Below are 13,583 nucleotides of genomic sequence, written 5' to 3'. Positions count from 1 at the left end.
AAATCTCGAAATATTTTGCAAAAGGGTTCATTTTACATAGATCTTTACATAAAGTCATATGGCAGTTTGGTCATTATCCATCGAATTCCTAATGTTAGTTTGAAATTATCCATACACTAGTTAGGTCATTATCCAATTTGTATATTCTTGTCCCAAACAAATACGATTTTATTGTGTTTTCGAGCATTTACCCCAATCATTTTTTACATACATATATGAAAGGTTAATATATAAGTCCAAGCATTAAAACATTGAAAACATTCAATTAAAATTGTTTTTGGCCTAACACTTTCGACAATTTCATTCACTTTTTCCAGATTTTCAATCACATTCATTTTATTTCGACGTAATTGTTTTAAATTGCTATGGGTTTATTAGCGCATTGAATCCGGCAAATAAAATTTTATAAAAAGAAACGTTTATTATGTCACAACTAAACTTTAATAAACGTGTTCTTACAAATAAATCACTGGAGTCTTTATTTATGTCGCCATTTTTTTCTTCAGTTTGAATTATCCTACGCAGTTTGGATTATCGCCGTTCAGGGGGTGTTCAGGAAATAGGTGAGGAGACACTATGCGTTGTTGTTGGTTTGAGAAAACCTTTCGGAAACAAAAGGCATGTAAATTGAAGTTTTTATAAGCACCGCCGATAATATTGGATATGCATTGTTTGAGCTCTTCCGGAATAGGTGGAAGGCTTGAGTAAACTATGAAGACATCATGTGCGAACCTATCGACACTAATTTGTGGGAACCCACCGCTGGCTTATTGTGGTGTTTATAGGCAACTTTTGCTAGGCGAACCTTTTGTTTCTACAAAATGTATCGATTTTATTCATTTAAACATTGATTAAAGCTGATTTAGGTACTTTCAGTAGAAAACAAAATATGGGCGGACCATGCTCTTTTAAAAGGAAATTTAAAGAATGTGCGTAAAGTGTCGTCCCAGATTATTCTGTGCAGTCCGAACAGGCTTATCCGGGACGACACTTTCCGATTTTATGTTTTTTTTCGTTAACATAATGTATCTTCTTTGCACAAATACATTTTAGGCGGAACATGTCGTCCCTGATTAGCCTGTGCGGACGGTTTGATAGTGTTCTTTCAATTTTTGTATCATTATTTTGAAAGCCGACATAATTGTATGATTGGATTCAAAAGACGCTTCACGTGGCTGCATTATAGAACATCCACTTAAAACGTGTTAAATTCTTACCTTTTTTGTAGGAAATGAATTTTGCTACTTAATTTGGTAGAATTTATCAAAATGTTTCGTCCGCCATTATTATGAGTAAAAATGCCAGACACCGAAGCTTGTAAACAAATGTAAGGTATCCTTTAAAGAGTATCTTTTTCAAAATGATAAAACATGCAAATAGAAACCACTTAAAAAATAAGAAAAATACAGTATTTGAGAACATTGCTCTGAATTGCAAAAAAACAACAACAAATGAATCAGCTCAATTTTTATTTTTCGGCATAGTTTCACAGATATTTTAATGGACAAGATTATTAAGCATGAACGTATCATTACGCATAATTACACTAAACAACCGGCATTAATGAAACTTAGCTAGCGATTATCATTATGTTAACACGGGCATACATGTAAACATTAATAAGAGATGGATTTATAATATACATTTATCTATATTTCGCATAAGAACGGCAAAACAAATATATTTATTTCGGATTCTATGTTTGAATGTTTAAATTATATTTAAAATTTGCAAAAATCTTATAACATATAGACGATCAGTCAGCAAACGAGACTTGTGCATTATCTTTTCTGTCATATTCGAATATTTCGTGCAATCCTTGAAAAATAAAGGCACTATAAGGTAACTTCAAAATGAAGTAATTTGAACTACAACTGTTGAAATATCTAAAACAAAATCATGTGGTAGTAATATCAGGTGGTGGTGTTCACTTTGTTAGACCGTCAAAATAACATTATTCGGATCTTTCAGCATCATGCATCGTATTGCGCGAGTGGACCGTTGTGATAATCCAAGCGTACGTCCTACATAAATGAAGCTTTTTATTCAATTATAACGACCGATGTTTATGTGTATTTAAAAACAAATGTTATTGGTTACGAAATTTACCCCACCCCAAGCCTGAGGAGTTTAAATACACAAGTAATAGTTCGTAGTTCCTAACTTTGTCATATACGAAACACAAGTAATAGTTCGTAGTTCCTAACTTTGTCATATACGACACACAAGTAATAGTTCGTAGTTCCTAACTTTGTCATATACGATACACAAGTAATAGTTCGTAGTTCCTAACTTTGTCATATACGATGTTTGAGTTCTGATACCGTTGGCACGCTATTAGTATGTCCAAGGTCACTTATCTCGTGTACATGCATGTGTGGATTTAAGATTGAGGTAATAATGTGGTGACATTAAAATGGTTTAATATAATTTGTCTCACTATTGTTTTAATCACTAATTATGATCAATATTTTCTGATTTCGTAACGTATTCCGTATTTATTATAAAGTTAGAAATAAAAACATCATGGGCAAAAATAACAGGATAAATAAAAAACGAATACAAATAAGTATTTTTCTTGCAAAATTAACTGAAATAGTTTGCACGTTTCATGGTATAAGTCAACCATGACCCTCTACTGCTTGCTTTAAAATAGAGCAGGCAACACTTGTGGCCATACATTATGCTCTAAACGTGTAGATATTTCGAGACGATGGTAAACTAACTTTGCAAGTTTAAAAATGCAATTTAACCACTGAATAATGCAAATTAAAAGCAGGGTTAATGGAAAGGGATCTTGTCATAAATATGATTTTTTCTGAAGTGCACATTGAGTGGTTATAATCAGCAGGTAGTTGATATGATAAAGTTAAACATGTTTGCCAGTCCATAAACAATCATATATGTATAATTTTAATAATATCTTGTGAAGTTAATAGATCATCAGTATACGAGATAACACTCGCGCGTCCAAAGCACAAGCTCAGTACTATGTTATGAAGCACTATGCCAAGCTAGGTATGAACTTGTTTCTATCAATACCAACGCAATTATCACAGTATTCACGCAATGAAGACATGTGCGGAGGCGGTAGAAACTTTCGTTGTATAAAGAGTATGATGCGCCAATTGCGGACACACGATTCAATAAATACTATCTGTTACGCTTCAAAAAGACCCAATTGTGGTGAGATAACATTTGCACAACGTGTTATATAAGCTGACGTTAAATAGTATACAGGGACATGTTGGTAGCTGATATTAACACGTCCTTTGTAACAGAAGAAGTTAACAATACGTATAACAGAAGAGGACAACATCAACGTCGCTATGGAATCAAGTTAACTTGACGGGTACGAATAATGCAGGTGGGAAGATAAAACTTAATCTCAGTTTTGGAATTATCTAAACAAATTTAATCTAGATCATGAGGATGAACAACTAGGTCAATGTATAGACAAACATAATTGTCATTTTAGATGTCGCTTGTCTGACGTAGTATTGATCAAACTGGAATGAATGTTTGTAACTCTTATCAATATCCTGATAGTTCAGTATATTTAACTAGCAAACATGTAATTGAAGTATTCCATTACGCTTGCTGTAATACATTTGTAAATAACTGCTGTTTCGTAGTGCTAATGTGTGTTGATACTAAATTGACTATGAAGAACCGCACTTTCTCACAAATATTATGCTTAAGGCATATTTGAAAGAATGGTAGTATAGCATTTGTGAAAATGATGAATGCGTGAGATTGTTTTTCAAAACAAAACAGTATTTCATAGCATAGCAAAGTTTACCAGCAACCAATGTCTTTGTACGAAAAGTAAAACATGTGAAGAATAGTAAAAACATAACCCGGTTAAACATTTTGAAGCATGTTTAAACAGGCTTAGCTTCAGCTCAATTTTTTTTATATTCCAAACCAAATATTGATGTAAAACGTTCTGCAATTGTTTACTGAAAATTATATGTGAACTAAGCAATGTGAATACTATATGTTAGCCACCATAATAATTCTTGAATATCAATGAACAAGTCACTTAGGTCTTTTTTGTTGAACAATTTAATACTAATTTTTAACGGCCATGCCAGGTTGTTTGAAACACTGTGAATCAAAACACTATGAACTTTCTCAAACGTTCGCCAATATATCTCAAACATTTAAAAGGTAAATAATAGAACACAGACAAGTATAAAAATGCAATTTTATTTATAAACAAGAGATGTGTTTGTCAGAAACCAATGCCCCTGTGTGTGTATTTCAATGTTTATGAGGTCGCTCCACGCAAGAAGCTGCATTAGGTGAGGACCCGGAGTGTGTCCCAGCACTCATTCCTAATCTGATGTTAGACTCCCGAAAGTTGGGACGAATTTTGAATGATAGCTGCAATTTCTAGCTATTTATTGTTTACTGAAATATTTTTAATGTTGAGGTTGTCTTGTGCTGTGGGGGAAACCGGATAACCTGGAGGAAACCCCACCTGTCCGGTATGGTGACCACCAACCAAATTCACATGCGTCGGGAACGGTGATCAAACCCGGGTCGCCTTGGTGAGAAGCGATTGCGCCGCTTTTAAATAAAATTTCAATATATCATTGGGCAGGTTTAGAAATTATCCCCCTTTTAAAGCTTATTACTTCCCTTGCATTGTATTTTTTGACTTTTGACCTCGAAGGTTGATCTTGACCTTAACCTTTCACCACTCACAATGTGCAGCTTCATGAGATACACATGCATGCCAAGTACCAAGTTGATATCTCCATTATTGCAAAAGTTAAGGCCAATGTTAAAGTTTTCGGACGGACGCACATACTGACAATCTGATAGACGAACTGACGGACAGTTCAACTGCTTAATGCCACCCTACCGGGGGCATCAACACAACACCAGACACAAAGCTTCTGTACAAGATGTTTGTTGAAGATGGATTATATCATTAGCATGTTCTTTTGCATAACTTCACTTTTCAAGTTGCCGTTGTCGTCGTAGGGGTTGCGTAGTCGGATTTCAAATCTACAAAATCAATTTCATAATATAAATTTTATTTTCTGCGATATGTATACGTCTTTAAGTAAGCATTTGTCTAAACGTATCCACATTTAACATGTCTTAACAATGGGTTCAATTTGAAAATACAAAATGTTAGCATCGCGAAAATGTCTCAAAATGATTGAGGATAGATTCTCATCTAATGTATTATAAATAAAAACTCGCCTTGCGTTCTCACATATTCCAGAAGCCCTCAATAACTCTACAAATAAACTGCATCGTGTTCTCCTCTGTTATCGTAAGTGTTCATTTAAAATATCACGAACATACATCGTGTTCTCACCTATTTCCTAACGTGCGCGAGTAGCTGCTTGATGCTCATCTTTGGTGCTGCGGAATCAACGGCTGTAACGGCCTTGTCCTCCTCATCTTCTAGCACTTCATTCACATGCTCACGTTTTGCAAAACGACTCCACGACTCTAAACAAATAAATAACTTAAAACACACCACGTCCTACATGTCCTTAACATTCAGAGAATTTAACTAAAACGGGTATGTTTCGTCGAAGAAATTACGTCACAAGACATACGTCATAAACAGCACAATCCGATGCATGAAAAACAAAAGTACGGAAAGCCGGTTTTGAGAAAAGTTTTAGTGGAAGAGCAAAATAGTACTTTATGTGATACAATCGATAACAAACGACAGACATGGGCCGGACGTCTGAAAAAAGTATTCATTGAAATAGTGACAATTATATTTTATATAGTTGTGCATGTCGGCTGTGTATTGCTTTTTGTGATTTTGACGTTGTTGCTTGCCGGGGTAATAGCTATCCGATGTGTCAGAGGTGAATTTTGAATTCTTAAATGAACAGATTGGCATAGTTTCAGTGCAGAACCTAAAAAACATTTCACTCGCACGATGCGTTTTATCTGAAAGTACATAGCAATCATATATGTCATTTAAATACAGCATTACATAAAGCGTGTACTAAAGCATATACATTTCCGTTATTTGTTAACATGACACTTATCGAACTCACTCTGGTAGCCTTTCAGCCTCACAGCGTCTATCTCCACCCAGGTGTTTGCAGCGGTGCAGTCGATAACCAGCCGAATGGTGTCAGAGAAACAACGAATTGTAGACTGAAAATAGAACCACGTTCAAGTATGTTTACCGGTTGGGAAGAAATTTTCTGTTAATTTACTTCAAAGCGTTTTTTGAAATCACTGCAAAAATTATTTTGAGAAAATCAGATGTACAACACGCATATTTGTATGAGTTGACTTAAATTCATAAAATAGTGCGGTGATACTTCTTTCACTTCAGAGCTGCGTATTCTTACTACAACCGCCACGTCCACAAAGGACGCGGCGATGACTTGCGAAAACTTGTTGCGACCCGACATATATGTAAAACAGTAATGCTGAAAGGTTTCACAGCGTGCGGAACGCACTGACGTAATCGATGACATAGAAAGAGCGAAGTGAGATAGATATTCTTGCGCATGGAGACTGAATTCATCGCTCTTACTGTATAGTCGCCTTATGCGTACAGATAACCCTAACATTACACTAAATATTTTCCACAAATAATTCAATCAACACATTTAAGCGAAAAAATGCAACAATTTGTACATTGGGATCCCAATAACCATATGTTTACTTAAAGGGCATTCTAAGCTGAATCGATCGATTAAAGAAAAATAAAAAGACATGTCATGTACACAAAGAATACAAACGAAGAAAGAACTTGACACAAATCAAATTAAACTGTTTGGGCAACTTCTTGTTTCCGGCCGTTTTGTATTGGAGAGTAACTTTTTCAGTGCAATTTCGTACTTTAGTCTCTTACTTTATAATTGTTCAGGGATTAAGAAGTGCAGACCCATTAATATATTTATAGGATAAAACAAGAACAGCAGACTAAGTGTTACAAATGCCTTCGAGTTAAATATGATGATTTGTTTAAAGAGTACAGACTTGATGACTCGATTATGTAGTATAACGAAACCAGCGTCCGTTACACGCGAATGCCTTACACGTGGCGTAATCACAAGGACGTCACGTACTATTGAGGCCTATTTATGTCAATACCACGCTTTAAACGTTCGTACTGTTCTTTTGTTAGTTGTGATATACGTTAATGCGTTCCTTCCGATACTTCAAATATAAGTAATGAAGTCTTCAAATTTTCTAAGCGACCATTACGAAATATAACAGAAAAATGAAACTCATGTTCCAATACCAGAAGAGAAATATTGGAAGCTAGTATTTTATTTAATGCAAATTATCAATTACCCGTATGTAAGATACAAGACAATAACAACATTACGACATAGCACATTAGCATGGTTATGTCTAGGGTCAAGGGCCTTCAAATTGTCCATGCAAATAATTGCGTGTTTAAATCGGTAAAGCAGTTTGAACTTACTAAACCTAACTTATCTGTTCGTTCTTTTACCTCAAACGATGGACTAAATATCCTCGCAGACTTAACAACGGATACTTGGGGCGTCGACCATAGCGTTATCCAACTCCTGGTAACGGCGATTGTTCCGTTGGGAAACATTTCTTCTTGGAAATCGAAGCACCCAATTTCCTTGACACCGCCAGCATTGAAAGTCTCGTAGACGTCGACTTTTGTTACGTAGACGGGAGTGGCGAACTTCAACTGACCACCAAAATTTCACGATGGTACGTGTATTACGAGTTAAAGCACTGAATAATGCATTACTTTAAGGAGGACACACTAATAGTTTCAAATAGTAAGTTTTGTCTTAACGGAGAAATACAATGCAGAAAAACCGGTGCTTGTAAAGCAATGATTTATTAATAAAGCACGCACTTCAAAACTATTACGGCTTAATTTTATGACGTTAACACTTTGGTTTAAAAAACGATTTATAAATATAACTATTGGAGGACAATATAATCGCTCAATAACAATCTAATTTCCCTACCATTAAGTACTGGTTTGCATCGATGACATCTGGGGCCCATGCCCTTTTGTCATCCGCGTATTTAGGGTACACATCTGGAACACCCAGTGTTTGCTCCGCACTCCACCTGAAAAACGAATTACACCTGATGAGCCGCGTTCTTGGAAAAAAATACGCGCGAACTTGTCCTCCAAGATTAGCTTGTGCATTCCTCACTTGCTTATAAGGGAGGAAACTTTCCGCAAAGACCTCATTTCGTGTACAAAAGAGACTTCATTAAAACGCTAGTTCCATAACAGCGGACAGTGTCGTACTGTATTACCCATTGCTGATTTCACAGGCTAATCCGAGAAGACCATTGACGCACATATATTAAGCCCCTTTTCCAAGAGCGAGGCCCATATAACGAAAATGTTCCGGGGAGGGATGATTATAAAAACAGACGAAGGGTTCCGCTCTGCCGAGGATGTTATTCGTAAATAATAAAACGCAAAGTCGGACATGGCACCTAACCATTTTGCAGCGAATATTATGCTTAAATATTGTTTCAGCATAAATGGCATGCATCAACAAATAACAAACACAACAATATGATATTTCAAATAACATGCACTTAAATATTCATAATTGTGTAAACTGCTATATTCAAGACGGTAATATTATTTATAAATAATATATGAAAGAACATATTCTTATTGTATGTGTTTACAATATGTTCAGATATAGAGCACACTTGGTTCCAATGATAGTTTCATTTAAATGCCCTGTTGCCATAGAAGTCATACAAATAACTTCTACGTCTTGAACACAATTGCTCGAGTGAATGAATGAATACTGCCGATACTTAATTGTAGCTTCCATACTGCGACGAATACCCGATCACATCATTGACCCACTGCACTGCCTCTGTAATAATAGTAAAAGTGCTACATAAAATAATGCAGCAAAGCAATAGTGTTAGATACAATTTCTAAAAAAAAACACATACGATGGCGTTCTTTGCATAAGTCAAATAGATTTTAGTTAACGATGTTTATTTCTGTCGTGTAAGTCTTTTTAAACACTTAATTGTGTTTAAATATTTTGTTTCCAAAACTTCAAGCGCAAACGAAAACATTGTGACGTAACGTCAAAATCCGCGCAAGCTAGACGCAATATTGTCGCGCAACTAAGAAACCCAGTTACGCGTTATTGATTCAATATGCAAAACAATATAATCAATAAAAATTATTCCCTGTTGTGCAGTGTATGGGTGTTCAAATGGACATGAAATAATATCATGAAAGTGTAATCGCGTACTAAACTTTGTCCGACAAGTTGAATAAAGGTTTACACGGCAAGGCTTGCCGTGAGCAACTTATCATTAGCATCATACAAGTGAGTAACAAATCAACAAAATAATCGAGAAAAAATATTTTAATAAAACGATGTACATAATTGGGTTAATTGAAATATCGATCACAACTGAAACCGATTTGTAGAATAAGTTGATGACACTTTTTCAGCTTTAAAAAGAATTATAAAAACAATCTTAATTTAGTATAAACGACACGCTTACCTCCATGACAACGTTTATTGAATTTTTCAAATAAAAAAGTGAAAACAATATTTACTTCCATTTTCTATTCTTCCATTCTTTTATCGCAACTTACTTTAAATCACACTATTGTATTGTAATCCTATCGAAGTTTACAATTATGTATGCTAAAAACAATATTCCAAATACGTTTTGCATTTGTTCGATGCTCTAAACAAATAAATAACTTAAAAAACACCACGTCCTACATGTCCTTAACATCCAGAGAATTTAACTAAAACGGGTATATTTCGTCGGAAAAATTACGTCAGAAGACATAGGTCATAAATTGCGCAATCCGATGCATGAAAAATAAAAGCATGGAAAGCCGGTTTAATGAAAATGTTTAGTGGAGGTACAAAATAGTATTATATGTGATATAATCGCTAACAAACTGCAGAGCTGGGCCGGACGTCTGAAAATAGCATTAATTGAAAAAGTGGCAAATATATTTGATATAATTGTGCATTTCGGCTTTGAATTGCTTTTTGTGTTTTATTTCGTTGTTGCTTGCCGGGGTAATAGCTATCCGATGTGTCAGAGGTGAATTTTGAATTCTTCAATGAACCGATTGGCATAGTTTCAGTACAGAGCATACACAAAAACATTTCACTAGCACGATGCTTTTTGTCTGAAAGTACATAGCAATCATATACGCCATTAAAATACAGCATTACATCAAGCGTGTACTAAAGCAGATACAGTTCAGTTATGTGTTAACAAATCAATTCTCGAACTCACCTTTGGAGCCGTGCAGCCTTACAGCGTCTATCTGCACCCAGGAATTTGCCACGGTGCAGTCGATATCCAGCCGAATAATGTTGGAGAAACAAGGACGTGTAGACTGAAAATAGAACAACGTTCAATTATGTTTATTGGTGGAGAAGGAATTTTCTGTAACTTCACTTCAAAGCGTTTTAAAAAAGCACCTCAACAATTATTTTGAGAAAATCAGATAAACTACACGAATATTTGTATGAATCGACTTGAATTCATAAAATAGTGCGGTGATACTTCTTTCACGTCAGAGCTGCGTGTTCTTACTACATCCGCCACGTCCACAAAGAACGAGGCGATGACTTGCGAAAACGTGTTGCGACCTGACAGATATGTAGAACGGTAATGCTGCAAGGTTTAACAGCGTGCGGAACGCACTGACGTAATCGATGACATAGAAAGGACGTCACGTACTATTGAGGCCTATTCATGTCAATACCACGCTTTAAACGTTCTTACTGTTCTTGTGTTAGTTCTGATAAACGTTTATGCGTTCCTTCCGATACTTCAATTTTAAGTAAAGATGTCTCCAAATTTTCCACACGACCATTACGAAATAAAACAAAACAATGAAACTTATGTTCCAATACTAGACGAGAAATAAGTGGAAGCTAGTATTTTATTTAATGCAAATAATCAATTACCCATTTTGAAAGATACCACAAAATACATACAGTACGACAGAGCACATTAGCATGGTTATGTCTAGGGTCAAGGGCCTTCGAATTGTCCATGCAATAATTGCGGGTTTAAACCGGTTAAGAAGTTTGAACTTACTAAACCTGACTTTTCTGTACTTGCTTTTACCTTAAACGATGGACTAAATATCCTCGCAGACTCAAAAACGGATAATTGGTCCGTCGACCATAGCGTTATCCACCATTTTGAGACATCGTAGCACTTAATGGCCTTGACACCGCCAGCTTTGTAGACCTCGTAGACGTCGACTTTTGTTACGTAGACGGGAGTGGCGAACTGGAACTGAACACCAAAATGTCACGATGGTACATGTATTACGTGTTTCAAAGCACTGAGTAATGCATATCTTTAAAATTTAAAGATAATACAGTAATAGTATCATATAGTAAGTTCAGTATTAACGTAAAAACACAATGATGAAAAATCGGTGCTTGTAAAGCAATGATTTATTTAAAAAGCACGCACTTCCAAGCTATTACGGTATTTTTCAATGACGTTAAAACTTTGGTTTAAAAAATGATTTATTAATTTACTATAGGAGGACAATGCAAACGGTCAATAACAGTGTAAGTTCCCTACCATTAAGAACTGGTTTTTGTTGATGACATCTGGGGCCCATGCCAAAATGTCCTTTCCGTATGTAGGGTACACATCTGGAACACCCAATATTTGCTGCGCACTATAACTGAAAAACGAATTACACTAGATGAGCCGCGTTCTTGGAAAAAAAACTACGCGTGACATTGTCGTCCAAGATTAGCCTGTGCATTCCTCACTTGTTAATCAGGGACGACACTTTTCGCAAAGAACTCATTTCGTTTAGACAAAAGACTTAATTTTAGCGCAAATTACATTCAATCGGACAGTGTCGTACCCTTTTAACCATTGCGGACTTCAAAGGCTAATCCAAGAAGACGCACATCTATAAAGCCCATTTTCCCAAATCGAGGCCCATATAATAAAAATGGATCGGGGAGGGGTGATAATGAAAACCGATGAAGGATTCCGCTCTATCGAGGATGATCAGCAATTCATTTTAAATGTTTATTCTAGTCCTGCAAACTAGTTTGTTTCGTATTTCGTAAATGTTACAACGGAAAGTCGGACATGGCACCTCAAAATTAGGCAGCGAATATTGTGCTTAAATATTGTTTCAGCATAAATGGCATGAATCAACAAATCACATACACAACGATATGATATTTCAAATAGCATGCACTTAAATATTCATAATTGCATGAAATGCTATACTCGAGACGAGTAATAGTATTTAGAAATAATATATTAACGAACATATTCTTATTGTATGTGTTTACAATATGTTCAGATGCAGGGCACGATTGGTTCCAATGATAGTTTCATTTAAATGCAATGTCGCCATAGAAGCAATACAAATAACTTCTACGGCTTGCACACAATTGCTCAAGTTTATAAATATTCAAACTTCCGATAATTACCTTACGTTATCATACTGCGACGAATACCACATCACTCTAGAGACCCACTGCTCTTCTTCTGTAATAAAAGTAAAACTGCTACATAAAATAATGCAGCAAAGCAATTGTGTTAAATATACAATTTCTAAAGAAAAACACATACGATGGCGTTCTTTGTATATGTCTGGTAGATTTTAGTTAAGTATGTTTATTTCTGTCGTGTTAAGTCTTTTTAAACACTTTGTGTTAAAAAAAAATCTGCGAAACTTCACGCGCGAACGAAAACATTGTGACGTCACGTCAAAATCCGCGCTAGCTAGCCGCCATCTTGTTGCGCAACAAAGAAACCCAGTTACGCGTTATTGATTCAATATGGAAAGCAATATAATCAATACAAATGTCTCCCTGTTGTGCAGTGTATGGTTGTTCTAATAGACATGACATAATATCATGAAAGTGTAATCGCGTACTTAAATTTGTCCGACAAGTTGATTAAAGGTTTACACGGCGAGGCTTGCGGTGAGCAACTTATTATTAGCATCATAAAAGTGAGTAACAAATCAACAAACTAATCGAGAATAACTATTATTAAACGAAGTACATAATTGGGTTAATCAAAATATCGATCATAACTGAAACCGATTTGTTGAATAAGTTGATAACACGTTTTCAGCTTTAACAACAATTATAAAAGCAATCTTAATTTAGTATAAACGACACGCTTACCTCAATTACAACTTTAATTAATTTTTTAAAACAAAAAAGTGAAAACAGTATTCACTTCAATTTTCTAATTTTCTTTCCCTTTATCAAAACTTTATTTTAATCACACTATTGTATTGCAATCCTATCGAAGTTTACAATTATGTATGATAAACACACAATCCGAAAAACGTTTTGCATTCGTTCGATCTAAACGAATAAATAACTTACACGTCCTACATGTCCTTAACATCCAGAGAATTTAACAAAATCGGGTATGTTTCGTCGGAGACATTACGTCTAAAGAAATACGTCATAAATTGAGCAAGCCAATGCATGAATAATAAAAGTACGGAAAGCCGGTTTTGAGAAAATTTTCAGTGGAGGAGCAAAATAGTATTATATGTGATATAATCGAAAACAAACGGCAGAGCTGGTCGTCTAAAAATAGCA

The 13,583-nt window shown here is 35.3% G+C and overlaps 1 protein-coding gene and 1 long non-coding RNA gene across 2 annotated transcripts in view; both read right to left on the bottom strand.

The window, feature by feature from the left end:
• The window catches only part of LOC127852562 (uncharacterized), a 226,986-nt gene that overhangs the window by 65,803 nt on the left and 147,600 nt on the right, over nt 1–13,583 (bottom strand). The gene's annotated exons all lie outside the window — the stretch shown is intronic.
• LOC127853451 (uncharacterized) lies at nt 4,171–6,123 on the bottom strand. Its single transcript, XR_008036611.1, has 3 exons — nt 6,042–6,123; nt 5,339–5,475; nt 4,171–5,019 (listed from the first exon to the last, which is right to left on the bottom strand). It is a non-coding gene; the product is annotated as an uncharacterized LOC127853451 (long non-coding RNA).

This window comes from Dreissena polymorpha, chromosome 12, assembly GCF_020536995.1.
Source record: "Dreissena polymorpha isolate Duluth1 chromosome 12, UMN_Dpol_1.0, whole genome shotgun sequence".
Lineage (NCBI taxonomy): Eukaryota > Metazoa > Mollusca > Bivalvia > Myida > Dreissenidae > Dreissena > Dreissena polymorpha.
The sequence above is the reverse complement of the archived record's forward strand: the minus strand, read 5'-3'. Positions and strand labels throughout refer to the sequence as shown.